The sequence below is a fragment of the Mirounga angustirostris genome, unplaced genomic scaffold (assembly GCF_029215605.1).
Source record: "Mirounga angustirostris isolate CCGP_5_RB_7025 unplaced genomic scaffold, mMirAng1.0.hap1 SCAF_6, whole genome shotgun sequence".
Classification (NCBI taxonomy): domain Eukaryota; kingdom Metazoa; phylum Chordata; class Mammalia; order Carnivora; family Phocidae; genus Mirounga; species Mirounga angustirostris.
Window position 1 is genome coordinate 20794765 of NW_026991714.1, and position 19882 is coordinate 20814646.

Genomic DNA, 19882 nt, shown 5'->3' on the forward strand with positions numbered 1-19882 from the left:
AATAGAATTGTGTATTATCTGTCATGTGAGCATAGGGAGGCAATAGATGAGTTTCAGGGACGTGGCTTAAAGCAGTCACTCAAAATTTCATAGGAAATGGGTCTTTGAGAGGGTTTTTTTGTGTGTTTATCTGTTTTGCCACAATGTTTGATCAGTGCCGGCGGTGATTCTCTTACAGATGGGGATGCATTGTGCATTTGGACTTTAGGAAAGCCCCACCCTGTGCCAGGAACTAGCCTGTTTCTAATTTTGTTTTCCTGTGTTAGACCAATCGCAGATTAAAAAAAGAGTTAGTTTGACTTAATAGAGAACTTCGCCGCTATTAAACGGTGAGCTTTGACCTTCACGGAGATTTCTGTATACTGGTCTTTTGACAACTTTGGAAAACAAGTTTTCATGTTGTTGTCAATGGCAAGGAGATGAGGTTTATTTTTGGCATTCTAGCTAAGGAATAACTTGGAGTTGCTTGAAGTGACAATAACAGACCAAAAGAGTGTCTCCTGTGACCTGACTGGTAAAAAAAAAAAAAAGGAATCACTTGCAGGGTAAGAGGTGCATTGTAGATTAAGGTGACAAGATTCAACAAAGTTCAGATATTAGTCATTTTGGGCCCATGGTCCAGCATGACCAGACCACACTCCACAGAGGATAGGACCCAGGATGGGTATAGAAGTGTAGCCCAGGACCAGGTGATAGAAGGTTTTGAATATTAAAGGTTGGGATTTTATTCTGAGGCAATAGATACCAATCTCAACTAAAATGTATAAAAATAACTTGGGCAGCAACTTGAAGGATGAATTGGAGGCAGGGAGATGAGCTAGGAGACTGCACTAAACAAGAATGAAGAAATGCCATGTGCCAAACCAGGACAATGCTACCCAATAAATAATTCAATGTGACAACAGCAGATTATGTATCACCTGCACTATGCAGAACACTAGTCTATGCCATAGAGGGAATAAATATAAAGACATGTAAGACATACAGCTTGTCCTCCAAGAGGCACCCATTAAATATCTCACAAAATAAGGGGCACCTGGGTGGCTCAATCTGTTCAGTGTCTGACTCTTGATCTCAGCCCAGGTCTCAATCTCAGGGTCATGAGTTCAAGCCCCGTGTTGGGCTCTGTCTTGGGCGGGGAACCTCCTTAAAAAATATATATCTCACGAAATAATGTACAAAAGTTAAAACATAAGGTGGGCTATGACTGGTGATTAATTACCAAAAGAAAAATGCAAATACCCTTAGCTATAATCAGTCAGGAACAAAACGAAGTGGCATTTTTGATGAGATTTAAAGAATGAGTAGATTTAATAAGGATGAAAGAGAGAGAATTTGGGGTGGAGAAACAGTTTAAATTAGGGGAAAGCAAGATTAGATCTTGCATTGTACTATGACATTTTTATTTGAGAGAGAGAGAATGAGAGACAGAGAGCATGAGAGGGAGGAGGGTCAGAGGGAGAAGCAGATTCCCTGCTGAGCAGGGAGCCCGATGCGGGACTCGATCCCGGGACTCCAGGATCATGACCTGAGCCGAAGGCAGTCGCTTAACCAGCTGAGCCACCCAGGCGCCCTGTACTATGACATTTTTGAAAAGCAGATACTTTTTGTGAGAATGTATATTTGAAAGCTATTTTGTTGATTCGTTTTTTTGGCAAACATTTATGCAGGGTTTCTCTGGGCAAGGAAGATATGAAAGAGCAAAAGAAATGGTCATCTACTGAGAAGGACAGGAACAGAAAAGCTGGAAGCTCAAGCTCAAAACTAAAAGCTACACTTTATTTTTCTTAAAAACAGATTTCAGTAAGATGATCAACCAGCCTAGTCATCAGGCTCTATGAAATCTTCCTTCAGGATATCCCAGGCATCTTTCCCTTCTCCTACTATAGCCAAGCTTACACACCATGGTCGTCATTCCTTCAACCGCACCTGAATAGACCTCAGGTTCTGCGTCCTGCTTCTAACTCATTCGCTAGACTGCCATTTGAACATTGATCTCCTCACACCACTCTTATGACCAGAAAATATATGAACTCTCTGGTATCTCCCAAATCAAGGTAAACTCCAATACCTAACAATAAAAATTCTCTACTATTTGTTTTTTCTGCCTAGCCAGTCTTATTTCCTCACCACTGACCAGAAGCAACCAATGCTGGATTTTCTTATTGTTCCTGAGATTTTCCCCCATTATTAGATCAAATTGTCCCCCTTGCTTAGAACTGCTCTCCCTTCCCTTAAGTTTGACTCATCCCTGAAGGCTCAGATCAAGTCTCACCTCTGTGAAAGGTTGCCAAGGGTGTGTCAGTATCTTCCAACTAAATGGTCAATAACAGTACCATTTTGGCTTATTTTACTTAATTTTCAGAGTAATTAGTAAGGTTCCAAACATGAAAAATACTCAGTACCCATTGATCATTGATTGACTGATTAGCTCATTGATTGATTGATTCACAAACTCTTCCATAAAAATGCATGCAGTGAAAAAAAAATACAAGCAGCGATATAAAAAAAAAAATTTCAGGAGTCTGCAAAGCTTTTTATTTTGGCTCTACATTTTCGCCTTGCAAATTTAGAGGTGGGGAAAAAAAACTAAACTATGTGGATCTTGGATAAGATCCTAACATTAGATTTTCTGGAATCCCAAGTTAATCTGACATTTATATGGTTTAAAAAGTGCACTGACCTATATGGAAACTTCCCTTAGGAGTGAGGCTTGTGTGTTTCCTTAGCTGGTATATATCTTAGACATGTACAGACGTTATATCAGAGTCAAAATAATGAAAAAGAGAAAAGAGCCAAATAGGAAAGTGAGAAGAAACTATTGGCTGCCGTCTGCTATGGCGTGAGAAGGAACTTGGTTTTCTTGGTTGTTGTTTTGTCTTTCTTTTTTTTTTTTTTTTAATGCATTTGCAACTTCCAATCTCAGAGACCCATTCCACTTCCATCCCAACTGATTCTCTCAGTCTTTAGCTTCGGAACGCAACCACAAATTTTCTACAGTAAGTGCATTTTGAAACTGTGATACTGAAAAAACTAAGAAAATATGCAGTTTACATGACCTGTGGTAGAGTCTGAGAAAAACCAGATATAAAGCTTTGCTTTCACAAGCAGGTGGTGCTTAGTTGACCTTTGCCCTCTCACAGGGAAGTTTATGACTTTAAATTTCCATTTGGCACAAACCAGTGCATTCTCATACAAAGTGATTTTACAGAAGTGGCCATTGAGCATGGTAACCTCAATGTTGGGACTTAAAGTTCTACCCCTTTCTTAGTTCTTCTACTTCTGTTTTCGGATTCCAGAACTTCACAAACCCTGTAACATTCCACAAAAGTGCAAGTAAGGTGATTAACATTGTAGGATGGCTAGTAACAATAATTTCAACAACAATTTTGGTCTTCATACAACAATTTTTAGGAAAAAAAGTCAATAATCTATGTACTATAGAAAATGTTAATGTTGATGAAGTATCTCTGAACTTTGAGTCATTTCTTTAAATCCAGAGAATGTAGAAAGAGCCCAGAAACAACACTGAGGATAAAATGAGAAAAGTAGTGCTATCCAGTAAAAAAATATGCCACATATATAATTTTTAATTTTATAGCCACATTTAAAGATGCGAAAAGAAACAAATGAAGTTAATTTTAACAGTATATTTTATATAACCCAGTATAATCAGAATAGTACTATCATTGCAACATGTGATCCATATAACAAATTATTAAAGAGATAGGTTATATATTTTTTCTTATTAAGTCTTCAAATTAAGTCTTATTAAGTCTGCTGTGTGTTTACACTTACAGCATATTAAAATGCACACTAGTCACATTTCAAGTGTTCAGTAGCCACATGTGGTCAGTGGCTACCTTATTGGAGAGCATAGCAGTAAAGGCTGAGTCTGAGGTGATAGATCATAAACCAAAATAAACTTATACTTCCTGTCTTATTTTTTTTCCAATGCCCAAAATACATTTCATAGTCAGTGGTTCTCAGAATTCTTTACCACCATGTTGCCTTTAATTAGGAAAAGTGCCTTCTATTTCCCATATGAAGGCGATGAAGCTAGATTGCCACAGTTCAAATCCCACCTCTCTTACTTGCTGTGACCAAACACGGACATATTATGGAACATTTTTTTTTGTGAAGTTTTATTTATTTAAGTAATCACTACCCCCAACATGGGGCTTGAACTCACAACCCCGAGATTAAGAGTCACATGCTCTTACAACTGAGCCAGCCAGACACTAACTTCACAGTCTCTCATCTAGAAAACAGAGGAGTAATAGACTCCTTACAGGTTTTTTTGTTCTTTTAATTTTTTTTAAATAAATGGATTGATACATGCAAAATGCTTATGGCGGTGCTAGCAAACGATGTTTAATAATAATATTATTTAAGAGTTACCTATTAATACTACTTTGCATCATTTTCTAGACATGATGGAGATCAGTAAATATTGTTGACTGGAAGGCCACTAACTCAGTTAATATGAAAATCCTGACTTGAGTGAACCAGTTTCTCAAAAGAACTGACTCCTTTGCTCATTATAATTATTTTTTTTATTTTATTATGTATTTTTTTTTTTTAGAGAGCATGAGCAGTGGGGGAGGGGCAGAGGGAGAGAGAATCTCAAGCCAACTCCCCACTGAGCTCTGAGCCTAATTTGGGGCTCGACCCCCACGACCCTGAGATCATGAGCCAAAATCAAGAGTCAGATGCTCAACAGACTGAGCCACCCAGGTGCCCCTAGAATTATTAGAATTAGAATTAGAATGTTGCTTTCATGCCTTCAACAATATTCATCCAGGTACCCAACGGAGCAATGGACAAGATCTATGATCTCTGCCATCAGGGGAACTTCTGCTTCGGTGGATTGCCCCTGCATGTTTTCCTTACTTACATCTAGCACTTGGATGATTTTGTCTGCAAGTATTAGAAAACCCCAATCAAACTGGCATGAAAAATACAGAAATTCAAAGCTAGGGTAGGTACAAGTCCTGGTGCACTCAGACCTCCTGCTGTTATTCGGCACTCCCTTTCTCTCAATCCTCCTCTATACTTCAGTTTTGTCAACACAGTGGCTTCCATCATGGTCACAAAATGGTTGCCATTAGCAAGGGCAGCAATGGACACCAAAAGATTGCTTCTCCAACTATAGGGAAAAAAGTTTATTTCTTAAGTCTAATTAGATCAACTTGTTGCAGTCCAGAGAAGAAATCATACACGGATTGACTTAACGCTGTGTTTTTGAATGATCATGGGTAAGGGTATAGAATCACCAGGATTCAATACTACTCTTTAGTCTAGGAGTGGGATCATGCCCGGGGAAGGATGGGTAGCTGAAAAAATTTAGGGTTTTGTTAGAAAGGAGGAGGTGAAACTGTGTGGTCAATCAGCAGTGTTTATTACGCAATTCCAAGAGGAATTTGATTGGTATATTGTTCCCAAGTCACTGAAGGGGCAGTCTATGACTCAGTAAGCACTTGGGGATGTCACAAAATGGGTCACTGCACCAGAACACACATGATTTTTATCCTGACAGCATGAATTGTTGTCTTTATCATTTCAAACATGGCTGGAAAATATTAAAGGAGCAAATAAGTGTAATACAAGGAATAGCTTTAGAAATCTGATTTGCTGCTCCACTTCCTAAAGTTTTGTGTATGGAAATGTCCCTTCTATGAGCCACAGTTTTCTCATTCAGCTCATCACTTAGCCTCAAGTTCTGGTGAGGGTCAAAGGATAGAATGAGTGTGAAGGAAATCTGTAAGCTTTAAATGCAAAATAGAAATCATGTTATTATCATTAACAGGAAAATTCAAAGCTTTCAAGTTTGGGGGAAGGCAGTTCTCAATCCTGTATCTTTGATTTCATGGTCTTCAGTTATTGTTGATATGATTTAATATAGGCTTTACGTTAACGTATGATTTTTGTGTTCCAACTACTTAGACAACAACATGCATTTCTTTTGAATTTGTACAAACTGCTACAAAAATAAACACTTCCTCGCTCAAAATGCATTCTGCAAAGGTTAAAAGGAAAACATGTAAATATTCTAGGTGGGACTGAACAAAAAGATTTTTTTTTTTTTAAGATTTTATTTTTAAGTAATCTCTACACCCAACATGGGGCTCAAACTTAGAACCCCAAGATGAAGAGTTATATGTTCTACTGACTGAACCAACCAGGTGCCCCTAAACAGGAGCCCTACTTCATTTATCCTACCTATATCCTACATATTCTTCAAGACCCAACTCACATTCCCCAGCACGCCAGCTTATCAATCTTTGCCTCCAGTACTTCATTCAACAAAACCTTGCTGAGTACCTACTGTGTGCAAAGCACTGGGGATACCAGGCTGAATAAAAGAGAGAGGTTTCCAGCCCCTTGTGGAACTGACATTCCACTGGAGTCAATGGATAACGAACAAGTGAATAAACAAGATAATTCTAGATTATGACAAATGCCTATGAAAGAAATAAGCTAATCAGTCAGATAGGAAAGAGATGGGGTGGTCCGGGAAGGCATATTTGAGCTGTGTAGTGTTGTTAGATGCTCCCTGAACTTGTGTTGACTGACCGGTTAAACCAAAGCCCGGTTCTGCTTTGCAACAACAAGTCCTCTTTAAATAAGAGCCTTTGCACTTGTTTTAGCTAAGCCATAATTTTTATTAATTCCAAAATAATTTTTACCTATAAAAAGGATAATTTTTTAACCAACGTATTACATTCAGTATCTTTTAAGTTCTAAAAAATAAAAATCCCTTGAGGTATTTCTCAAATCACTAAGGATACCACGGTTATCCAAATTTTCTTGCTAATGTTATTTTGATGCTCCAAGCTACTCCCCTTCTGATTATTTGTTAATGGTTTATTTCCTCAGGTAGCATCCTGCTTCTCTCCCTAGTGCCCTATCATGTTGCTGACATTATCACCACCCACTCCATCCCCTGGGCTAAAAACCTGCCACCATATACCTTTTTGTGAAAGTTAGAAACCTCACCCACTCACATTACTGAGTCACTAAACCTCAGAGATTTGCCTCAGAGCTCTACTCCTTAAATTTCCACAAGGAAACCCAACAACAATAGCATTTAAGTAATTCCAGGATAACACCATTTTTCTTAAAAAAACAAACAATTGAACGAAGACAGTCTGCCTTTGGGCAGCCTCTCACCACCTCACAGCTGGATACCTGACTACAACTTTCTCCTGAAAGTTCTCCCACCTTCAGACTGGCCTCACTCCAGTTCATCCTACCTGAGGAAAGGCGTGGAAAGAACATGGAGCTGAAAGACAGATCAGACTTCAGTTGTCATCTTGATTCCGCCATTTTAATTAGTTGTTCAGTCTCTGGGACAATACTGAAGCTCTCTCAGATTGTCTTCTTACTTGTAAATTATATCAACGTTAGAAACAGTTTTAAGAAATCTAAGAAGCACTACATGCATTGCACTTATCACTGTGCTGGCACACAGAGGCATCCAAATTTAACTCCCCTTCCCTTCCTCAAATCAAATCCGATCTCCACCTTCATTTTTCCGTCTAGGAAAGCCTGTTCAGCAACCCCATATCGTTTATACAATCAGCTCCAAATCTATTAGTAGGCTCTTCTCATTCTGGTTCAATTACTTTTCCAGCTTTCTTTGATAGTTTCTTAAATTATTACCTTCACTCTCCACCAAGGCACCCTGGCCTGCCATCATAATTTTGTTATTTCTAGAATGTCCATATAAATGGAATCCTACAGTGTGTAACCTTTGGGGACTAGATTTTCCACTCAGCATAATACTATGGAGATTCTTCCAAGATGCTGCATGTATCAGTGGCTTTTCCTTTTATTGCTGAATAGCATTCGATAGTGTGAGTCTAACACCATCTTTTTAACCATTTAGCCATTGAAATACATCTGGATTGCCTCCACTTTTGACTATTGTAAATAAAACTGCTATAAACATTCATGTATCAGTTGCTGTGTCGGTGTAAGTCTCCATTTGTCTGGAATAACTGCTCAAGAGTGCAATTGCTGGGTCATACAGTAGTTGCATGTTTAGTTACGTGAGAAAACTGCCACACTGTTTTTGGAGTGGCTATCCCGTTTTACATTTTCACTGGCAATATATGTGTGAGTGATCCAGTTTTTTCCCATCCTCACAAGCATTTTGTGTTAAAACAATGTATTACTTTAGTGCTATTTCATTGTAGTTTTAATTTGCATTTCCCTAAAAGCTGATGATGTTGGATATCTTTTCATGAGTTTGCTTGCCATCTGTATATCCTCTCTGGTGAAATGTCTGCTCATGTCTTTTTTTCATGTCATTTTGTTCATTTTCTAATTGGATTATTTATTTTACTATGAAAGCTGAAATAGAATGCCCAACACCTGATTTTTAATATTAAACTCTCTTTTGCTACTTAATGTTTTGAGTTGGTTATTGGTATGCCTGTCTTCCCCTTGCTTTCATGAGATAAGAACTGTAAGTAGTTCTAATAATTACAAATGGTCTTAGTTTTCATTCATCAGAGAATGTCTTGATTTCTCCTTCATTCCTAGTGGACACTTGCACTGGATATAGAATTTGGGGTTGATAATTCTTTTCTTCCAGCTCTTAAAAATGACATGCCACTTTCTTCAGCCTCCATGATTTCTGATAAATCTCCTGTCATTAAAATTGCTTTCTCCCTAGAGTAAGGTCATTCTCTCTTACTCCTCACAAGATTTTGCTTTTGTTTTTAGTTTTAGAAGTTTGTGTATGATACATTTTGATGTGGGTTTCTATGGGTTTATCCTTTTTGTGATCCACTCGCTTTCTGATTATGTAGGTTTAAGTGCTCTTGCTGAATTGGGAAGTTTTCAGCTATTGCTTTCTCAGCCTTACTCTCATCCTTTCTCCTAATGACACAAATGTTCAATTTTTTTTATTGTTATAAACCCACAGGTACTTGAAGCACTGTTCTTTTTTTTTCCTACATTTTTCTCTACTTTTTCAAACTGGAGAATTTCTATTTTATCTTCAAGGTCACTGATTGTTTCCTCTGTCTCACGCATTCTGCTGTTGGGCCCATCCTTTGAATGTTTTTATTTAGGTTCTTGTATTTTTCATCTCTAATTTTTCCATTTGATTCTTCTTGATATCTTCTATCTCTTTGCTGAAACTTTCTACTTTTCTTATGTTTTAAGTATGTTCATAATTGCTTACTGAAGTGTTTTTTAAGAGGTTGCTTTAATATCTTTGCCAGATAATTTTAACATCTCTGTCATCTCTTTGTTGGCATCTACTGATTGTCTTTTTTTTTTTTTCATTCGAGCTAAGATTAACCTGTTTTTAGGTATGACAATTGATTTTGAATAAAAATCTGGACATTCTGAATATTTTGTTATGAGACTCTGGGTTCTATTGAAACTTTCTGTTTTAGCTGGTTTCATCTGACACTGCTCCAGCAGGAGAAGGGAAATGCTGCCTTATTATTTCAGGTGGACTAGGGGTCCAAATTTCCCACTTGGCCTCTGTTGATACTTGAGGGGAAGAGAAGCTTATCATTACTGCTGAGCAGGGGTAGGAGTCACAACTCTCCACTAGAACTCCACTACACTCCCTATTCAGCCTTTGCCGGCAGAGGTGTGGGTGGAACCACAGATTTTTTTCTATGGTGTTTGGCTGGAGTGGAGTGCTTATTGTTTAAAGTTTTCTGTCTTGCTAGACTTTCCTTTTCCTGGTCCTTTGGCTGTAAAGAAAGAAAGCTTCTGTCGGGACTTTTTTGTCTGCATGCCTTGACATTTCTGATTTGCCAGCTTTTTAGCTTTAGGTCTAGAATATATAAGGCAAAAAGACAATCTAGGGAAATCACAACCATATCATTCCTTGGTCTCTAAATTCTCTAGCTGGTCTTTCTATTTCTCTCCACCTTTCAGAGTCTTTTGTTTGTTTGTTTCATATGTAATGTCCAGGGCTTTTAGTTATATTTAGTGGGAGGAATAAGGAAAAGAAGATGTATTCCATCTTCCAGGAAATGGAAGTCTCCTCTATCACTGTTTTTTTTTTTAATATTTTGATTACGATATTTCAACATAATTGGTTTCTTTTGCAATACTATATGTTTTATTTATGCATTTATTTATCTGAGAAACATCAGACAGCCATAGAGGTTCCACAGCACAGAACCACCACTTTAAAGAAAAATTCTAAAAGGAGACCCAAAGGAAGTAGCACAGAATTACATTCCAAGATGACACAATTGGCCCAATTCCCTTCTTTAGAGCATGCATTGGCTTTCTAACTTCCATGCATGCTCTCCAACCCTACCCAGGGTTAGGACAAATACATGGAGAGGACTAGGGAGCTGTCCCATTACCATGCAAGGCTGTTGCTTACAAGTGGACCCAAGTCTTCAGATCTTCCTCAAAACTCCAGAGAACAACATCTCTCACCCTAGCTGAGAAGTAGTTAGCCATTCTTGCCATCACTTTGGGTGTGGCTTTTCCACTCCCCAAGATAGCCCCTTCTTAATTGTGCTACATTGGAAATTATCTCTTCAATGGCCCAGAATACTTATATGCATGCCTCGTACCCTGAAAGGAATGAAAGTCTTTGTCACCCTGATGGCAGATGAAGTAGAAGGGAAAGACCACACACCAGGACTAAAGAAGGACTGTTCAACCACTATCACATTACATTTAAATGTATATCTATCCTTTCATTAGACTATGAATTCCTCAGAGGAAATAATCTATGCTTTACATTCCCTTTTATTCTCAGTGTTTAACAAAGGCTGAGACATATGAAAGATGCCTGATAAGTGTTGTTAAGTGAATAAATAAGCAAATCTATCCCAAAGAGAAATGGTATATATTAGACTTTACCAAAAGACCGCACACTTGTATATTTCCAATTTAGTTTAAAAAACATTCTTAGGTCATTTAAGACAAATATTAGTCATTCCTTGGACTTTCATTTCTAATTTCTTTTTTTTTAAAAGATTTTATTTATTGATTGATTGATTTTTAGCAAGAGCATGCTAGTGAGGGGAGGAGCACAGGGAGGGAGAATCTCAAGCAGGCTCCGCAATCAGCACAGAGCCCAATGCAGGGCTCAATTTCATGACCCTAAGATCATGACCTGGGCCAAAATCAAGAGTCATACACTTAACTGACTGAACCACCCAGTCGCCCTTCATTGCTAATTTCTTCTTAGCCACCCACTACTACTTACCCAAACTTGGACAATAACGTATGCATACTTTCTCCATTTCACAGACCATCTGGCACAGATGTCATGCATGCTGCTACCTCATAAATATGCTAAAGATGGCACAGGGTTTCCAGGTCTAGTCATAACAATGCCATTCCCCTCCTCTGCTTCCCTACCCTGACCCCAAGGGTCAAGGTGAGCACATCCTAGGACAAGAGTCTGGGGAGTATCACCCTAAACAAAATTTATTTAGATAAGTCCCAGTGATCTGCCAATGACTAACGGTAATACCTTTTCTTGGCTAGAGTCTGGAAACACAAAAAGATAATGATCTTGAAAGCAGTTTTATAAATCTTTAACTCATGTAGCCCTCAACAGCAAACTCTGCTTGAAAGCAAATGATAATGTAAAGAAACCATTTGCATATCTCAGTGTTACCTAGCTACCCAACCAAGCCCAAGAAATGCAACGAACATCACCCAGGAGTTAAAAGGAAATGACTAAGTAAGAGTTGGGAAATGGCTCACGGCATCAGGAATGACAATGTGTAAAGAAGGGTGGCATTCCACGCCTCCTTGCTGGGCAGGGCATCCAAGACAGCCTATGAGCTGTCATGAAAGATAAACCAAGGTTTGTCTTACTAAGGCCAATAACAAAGGAAGCTTGTCAGTGAATCTGACAGCTAATACTGTGAGTGAGGTTACTGACGACAGCAATTATGAATAACCTGCCTGGAACTCTTCATCAGTGAGGTAGGAATTATTGAGGAATTCATAGACTCAAGTCTCAGAGGAAACACCTTCTGCATAGCCCAGATAGATAAGGAAATTAAAAGAAAAGAGTGTATTTTTTAAGGCAGATAGGCAGATAATTTCATTCCTATGACTAAATAGAAAAGATGTGTGGTTTGAATTAAAATCAAAACAAATATCTGAAGTAAATAAAAACCTTTGATAAGATGAAAAACAGATTTTAGGTATATTGTAAGCATCATGCACATAAAACATAAATATTTATTTTATAAGGATGTTTTAAAATTGTCTTGCTTTGTTGTTATAAAATTAGCATATAGACAACGTAAGTGCCAAATTGCATAAAATCATGACAGATGTAGCATCAAATAAGTTTCCTAAAGTGGTTAAACTTCCAAAAGGACGGATTTCATTTCCAAGTAGGTTGAGCGTGTGTGCATGTGTGAACCTCTGTTCATCCCGGGTCAGACTAGAAGTTGCGGGGAGGAAGGGTAATTAGTCAAATCTCTTCTACAACCATTACCTAGAAAAAAAGACAAAACTTTTGTTGACCATTCAAATGGTGCCTAAATGGAACAGAAAATATGAATAGGGAAGTCACATAAATCCAGAAGGGTTAGAATCTCTTTTCCCCTTTAAAACTTTTGAGAATTGTGTGTCATATAGTAACTGATCTCTTTACCATACTGTAAGGTCTCTACAGGATATAGTTCCCTTTATCTCTTACTAGATTTTTTACACTTTCCTATTTCAAATGTTCCTTCTTTTTTTTTTTTTTTAAGATTTTATTTATTTGCGAGAGAGAGAATGAGAGACAGAGAGCATGAGAGGGAGGAGGGTCAGAGGGAGAAGCAGACTCCCCGCCGAGCAGGGAGCCCGATGCAGGACTCGATCCCGGGACTCCAGGATCATGACCTGAGCCGAAGGCAGTCGCTTAACCAACTGAGCCACCCAGGCGCCCTCAAATGTTCCTTCTTGTTGTGCTCAATTTGTAGTATATAATCGCATTTACTTAAAACAAAAAAGCTTACTGACACCTATTAAGAGCCAACCTGCTAGAAGTAAGAGAAGCAATAAAAAATGGTTTCTATATTCTTAGTAGGTATATACTACACTTTAGTATATACTACAATATGCAGTATTAGGAGTATACTATTAATTATGCTGCCAATACGAAGTTATTATAAACAATAAATATTGGTGATTATACTGATGGTGAATAGTAATTCAGGGATTTTAACTTAAAAGTTGCTCATGAACTCAAATGATTCCATCAGTGTAGATCCTAACAGAACCCAGAAGCTTATCAGTTCTTGATTATTTAGCCCTTCATCTTCAAGGCCAACTTGATTGTTTATACTTTTTTTTTTTTTAAGACTTATTTATTTGAGAGAGAGCTGGGGGTGGGGCAGAGGGACAGGGAGAGAGAACACAAGCAGACTCCACGCTGAGTGTGGAGCCCAACAGGGGGTTCAATCTCACGACCCTGAGATCAGACCTGAGTGAAACCAAGAGTCGGTTGCTTAACCAACTGCGCTACCCAGGAGCCCTGATTGTTTGTACTCTTTTTTTTTTTAAGATTTTATTTATTTATTTGACAGAGAGAGACACAGCGAGAGAGGGAACACAAGCAGGGGGAGTGGGAGAGGGAGAAGCAGGCTTCCCGCGGAGCAGGGAGCCCAATGCGGGGCTTGATCCCAGGACTCCGGGATCATGACCTGAGCCAAAGGTAGATGCTTAATGACTGAGCCACCCAGGGCCCCCTTGTTTGTACTCTTAATGATACCTTAGAACTGTATAATACCTAACAGTTTGCAAGGTGTTTCCACAATCATATGTACCTTACAAAAGGATACTGGTACATAGAATAGGTCTTTTAATAACTAATCCAATCTTCTTATTTCATAAGAAAGAACGAACTAGAGAGGGAAAATGACTCACCAATGTCACTTTGTTCATTTGGAACAAAACCAAGATAAGACTTCAGACCCAGGCCATTTCCCACCACACCAGCTGCCTCAACTAGATTAGTGCATATTTTAAAGACATCAAACTGAGGACCCATGAATTTAAATGACATTTTTAAGGTTATATGGCAAATAAGTACCAAAATCAAAAGGAAAGCCCACTTGCTACTGTTCTTCTTCCTTCTTCATCCATTATGGAAATTTGATTTTTAGGTTATTTACATACAAGAAGAATGGATTTTCCCCAAAAATTTAATAATGCAACTACCTTAAGCCATTGACCTCCCTTTATAGGCACAGGTGGAGATTGCAACCTCCTCTAGCCCATACCATCCCCCTTTTGCCAAAAAAGGAAGACAAGAAAGAATTTGCGGGGGCTGGTGAGGAACATTGCATCATGGGAGGAGAGAACCAACAAGAGAAGCCCAACAAGAGAACCAACAAGAGAAGCCCAAAACTTCCTTAATGGAGGACATAAGCATAGGATTTTTTCACCAGACATTTGAAAACACATGTTTGGAACAAGGTAGATAAGTCAGGGCTGAAGACTAAGACTCTGGAGTCCTTACTGTGTACATGCAAGTTAGTGCTGGAGAATAAGTTAGCTTCCCCAGGAAGAGCCTATAGTGTGGAGAGATAACAGAAGAGGTCAAGCATCTGTTAGAGTATATCAAGATTTGAGAGACACATTGAGGTCCAGCAAAAGAAACTGAGGAGCAATTAACAGAGATACTGGTGGAGTCAAGAGAAAAAGCTGTTCTAGAAGCTAAGGGAGAAGAAAGTTTTGAAAAAATAAGGTCAGGTCATACAATTCAAAATGCTAGAGAAATATCAAATAAGAGGACCCCATAGGACCTGGGGTACCCAAAAACATGTTGCTAAAGATTTTATACTTTATTGTTAAAGAAATATAGGGAATTTTTTAAAACCATTTTTGCACAAGAGGTAGCAAGACGAGAACTGTTCCCCAAAAGTCTGATCTAGCTACTTCATGCAATATAAATTGAGATGAGGAGAAATTACAAGAAAGATGGATTACCATTGTAATACTAGAGCATTACTAGAGTGGTATCAGTAGGTACAGAAATGTGAAAGAAGATGCAATCAATATTTTGGAAGGAGTAAAAGCAAATATATATATATTTTATAAATAACATATGTATTAAATATATGTATATTATATATATATACGTTTTACATGTCATATGCATTTATATATGTATAATACATATATATGTGTTATATTTATATATATTACCATTCTAGTCTTTGAGGAATTTTGTTGAGGGGAAAATAAATTCTTACATATTTAAAATATGAGTTGATGATACAAGGCCATATTTACCTGTTAAGAGGAAATTCTGGCTCAGTAAATGTTGGTATCAGGGAAGCTTTGATAAAGAGGCATGGACACAGGAAAGTCACTTGAGATACTTTTTAATTTATATAGAAACCAGGCAGCAATGTTTTTAGTGTTGAAGAGAAAGTGTTGGTTTAAAAATTGCGTATTAACTTCAAATAGGGAGATCAGTAATTAAGCTGAGGTGGCATTAGTCATTTAAATAGGCACCTAGTCAAACCAGTAATGAGACTTCTTTTCATTTCTAAACAGAAAAATTATTTTAAGTGGCTTTACAGATGCAGTTATCTAAATACTGTGGTGAAGACCAGTTTTAAATGACCTTTGGCTAGCATTCTCAGAAGTAATGTCTCACAATGTCCCCTAAGGTGCCCGTGAAGACAGTAAGAGGAAAAACGCACGACACCAAGACCTATGATTGACAGGCAATCCATTGCCAGATTCTAAGAGGAAATTCAGCTGTCCCAGCATACCCCATGAAGCTAATTTAGGAATCACAATCTTTTGATGACACATGGTTTACAACCTGAGAAAGAACAAAACTGTCTGCCTGAGAGGAATGAGAGATTTTAATTCTCTCCCCAGTGCCTGCCTTTAGGCACAAAACCAGAGGACCGTTGGTTGGGGCTACCAGGGCACTATTCCTCCCAGGACTCCCATCAGTGACCTCCCTTTATAGGCACAGGTGGAGACTGCAACCCCCTCTAGCCCATACCATCCCCCTTTTGCCAAAAAAGGAAGACAAGAAAGAATTTGCGGGGCCTGGTGAGGAACATTGCATCATGGGAGGAGAGAACCAACAAGAGAAGCCCAGTGGAGGAGGCAGGCAGGATGCTGGCGGCAGTGCATGGGAAAAGTGACAGCATTCCATGCATTTCACTGTTTCAGAGACACAGCCGCGATAGGGGATAGATAATCCCCCTCCACACAGCAAAGTTATGTTTGGTGAATACCTTCGAGATGCCGGCAACTGGGCCATGAGGTGAAATGTATCAGTATACCCTCAATGGGAGAGAAGGGAGACCATCACACACAAACTGACAGGGTAGGGACAAGCCACACACCATCAGCTGACTCCAAGATTGAAGCATCTGATTCTCTTGGCCACTCTGCTGACTCTGATGGTCTCACCATCTTGGTCTCTATTTCTCACTTACGGGCTCTTCTTCCAAACCTCTTTGTCTGATAGGGATGCATCTGAGAAATAGTTCATATGAAAAAGACCTGAGATTTCAGGTGGATGTAAGTGGACCGTTTATTGTGGCATGCAATATTGGACCTGTGTTAACCGAGGTACCGTATTTAGGATGATGGAGGTGATGGACCCACTCTGCTGTGGACCTGTCATATAGCAGGGGCATCACTACAGTTCTGGACTCCAGTCAATGAAAGAAAAAATGTCTTCCTTGTAGTTTTGACCAACGACCTCTCCTTTGCTCAGGCTACCACTTCCCTGGGCCATTTTATCTCTGTTGCTACATCTGATGATGAGGGGAGTGTCCTGTACAGAGCCACCTGGTCCAGGAGGAGGGGAATTTAGTTATGGCTGAAGTCCTAAGGCAGGAGCAGTGTAGGCCTTTGGAGAGGAAAGGATGCCATGCAGATTTCTAATTATTTGGCCCAGAGGGAGTTTCTTTTTCTAAACCTCACATGGTATGTTTTCCAGCAGGCAACCCTGCTCTCATCCACTCCCATGGCCTCAATTATCATTTATATGTTGACATTTCCCTTCAGTCTATACCTAGAACCAATTGCTATTGGACAGGTGAATGTTATCAGGAAGCTTATAAGAAAGTTCTATCTCAATTTTAAAAGAAAAATGAGGAAATGCCTTCTCTCTTTCTGCTAGATGTGAATAAGAAAATGGATAATCCTGATTGCTACAAGCAGCCTTCTTGTTACCACAGAAAGCACCAACTTCTGAATGAAACTGATGCTGTGGGCCACAGAGCAGAGAGGGGAAAGAGCCTGTGTTCTTATTAACATCACCTACCTGCTGAATCAACTAACCCTGAAGACCGCTCTATGTCTGATTCTCCTTTTATGTAAGCTAAAAAAAAAAAAAATTCTTAATTGTTCAAACCAGTTTGAATTAAATATTCAGTAACAAAGACAAAAACATCCTAACCAAAACATCATGTAGTCTCCACTAGGTATCTGCTGTGATGAGAGCTTTTCAATGAACTATTTGTCTAGAGGGTCAGGCCTCTCACATAGTCTTATTAGAAAGATACCCTAACTAGAGACATAAGACCAGGGGGGATTTTTTGTCCAGTTAATCTAATATTTGATGAATACATTCTTGTTTCTAAGAGGGGGTATTAGAATCCCAGCTTTACCATCCAATAGTTGGATGACCATGAGAAAGTTACTAAGGTTCTCTGGGCCTTGATTTCTTCACCTACAAATGAGATAATAATAGTACCTATCTCAGAGAGTTATTGTCAGGATCAAATGACATGATATATGTGAATTAGTTAGGATTTATTTCAGCTATGAATAGCATTTCAAAAATAACTATGGTTTAAACAAGGTAAGTTTCCTTCACTCTCACATGCAAGTGTCCAAAGAGATTCATTCTAGAACACAAGTGGCCCTTTGTAATATCAGAAAGTCAGGCTACTTCTACCTTGTTGCCTAATCCCCAAGCTTCCCTCATGGTACATGATGGTTCCTGGAGCTCCAGTTATTCAGGCCCCATCCCATGCAGGAGGACAGAAGCAGAAAAGAAGGGCATGCTCCTAGTCTTTAAGGACATTTTCCAGAACACATCACTTCTGCAGGTGTGCCCAGCTAAAAGCCAGGGGTTTTGCTACAGATGAAGAGGAGAAAGCATCCAACCTCTACCACAACCTGTGAAGTATGAGCACCAGTATCAGTGGATGTCCGTTATTCTTATTAAAAATTTCTACTTCTTGAAATCCTGCCATATATAACATGGATGAAGCTGGAAGATGCTATGCTAAGTGAAATAAAACCAGTCTCCCAAAGATAAATACTACATGATTCCACTTATATGAGATACCTAAAATAGTCAAACTCATAAAAGCAGAGGGTAGAATGTTAGATGCCAGTGGCTTGGGAAATGGGGAAATGGAAAGTTGCTATTCGATGGGTATGAAGTTTCAGTCATGCATTTAAATAAGTTCTAGAGATCCTCTGTACAACAGAGTGCCTATAGTTGTCCATACTGTATTGTACACTTAAAATGTTGTGAAAAGGGTAGACCTCATGTTAAATGTTCTTACCACAATTAAAAAAAAAAAAATCTCCACTTCATCACAAGAGCTGGTCCTCTCTCCAGCACTTACTCTTGGCCTACCTTCCATCAAAATCCAGCTTGTCATCTAGACCCATGAGGGGGTCTACTTAAACTAACAGTTATGAAGATATCACATTGTATGGGCACAAAACATACAGAAATAAGTAAATAAATAAGTAAAGTAAGAGAAGTTACTGTCAAGTTACTGCATGTGAAGCCTTGCCTGGCTCAAGGAAGTGCTCAGTGAATTAAGAATTATTATTCTTGTGGCTAAGGGCCTAGACATTAGGGTCAGACACTTACCATCTATGTGACTTTAAGCAAGCCACTAAACCTCTCTGTCTAGTAGCCCTGTTTTCACATCTTTGACAGCTGCCTTCAGCATTTCATACGTTATAGGAAAGAACACTGCATCTTTTATTTTTAAGACTTTATTTCTTTATTTGAGAGACACAGAGAGAGAGAGCCTGAGCGGTGGAGGGGGAGAGGCAAAAGGAGAGGGAGTAGCAGACTCCCTACTGAGCAGGGAGCCCGAGGAGGGCTCAGGACCCTGAGATCATGACTTGAGTAGAAGGGAGACCCTTAACCAACTGAGCCACCCAGGCACCCCAAGAACATTGCATCTTAAGATTCTTTTCTAAACTTGAGATTTAAGTCACAAGTCTTGTAGATCACAACACCCTAAAAAATTACTGTCTAGAGTACGACTTCTAAATGTCACCATATGAGAAAGGAAAGTGATTTCTTTCAAACACTGATGGTGTCTGAACAAGAAACTGTTTCTTAAATCTACTCTTTTATCTAGTGATACTAACAACATGTCTTGTCAGGTATTTGAGTTTCCAGAATACCAGAAGGATCCTGTGACAAAGGAATAGTCAAAACAATACACAAAACATCTTTGTCCAAATTTACTCATCATCCAAGGAAAGAAGAGTTAGCTAACATTTGTGATCATGTACTCAGAAATCTAAAAACAGCTTTTTTATAGAAGGCTAGATCTCCAAAACTTGAAATAGAGAAGTTGGTAAACAGATCATTTAGGCTTATAGTTTTATCCACAGTTATTTGGTGATTCAAATTAAGCATAAATAAAGATTTGATTGGATAGGTCTGTAGTCTATTTATTGGTTTTGTTATGGGAAGTTTAAAGACAGAAGGGTATTTCCAGTAAAAATATTCTCTGGGTTTGTTAAAATGAGAAAGAAAGGAAGAGAAAGATGAAAAAGAGATGAAGGAGAAAGAGGAAGGCAAGGGAAGAGAATTTTAACTTGTCTATATTTACAGAAACTTGAGAATTTTGAGAATCCCCCAGCAGTGGAATGGAGGTCCAAAGCTTGGTGCTGGCAAGAGAAT

General features: G+C 38.7%; 2 long non-coding RNA genes across 4 annotated transcripts in view; one reads left to right on the forward strand and one right to left on the reverse strand.

Annotated features, from left to right (window-relative positions):
- LOC135364703 (uncharacterized) overlaps positions 1-19882 on the reverse strand; it is a 203755-nt gene that overhangs the window by 96682 nt on the left and 87191 nt on the right. The window lies entirely within an intron of this gene.
- The window catches only part of LOC135364704 (uncharacterized), a 49556-nt gene continuing 31602 nt past the window's right edge, over positions 1929-19882 (forward strand). Inside the window, exons 1-2 of the long non-coding RNA XR_010412198.1 lie at positions 1929-2057; positions 17114-17309. This is a non-coding gene — a long non-coding RNA (uncharacterized LOC135364704). The remainder of the gene's footprint in view (positions 2058-17113; positions 17310-19882) is intronic.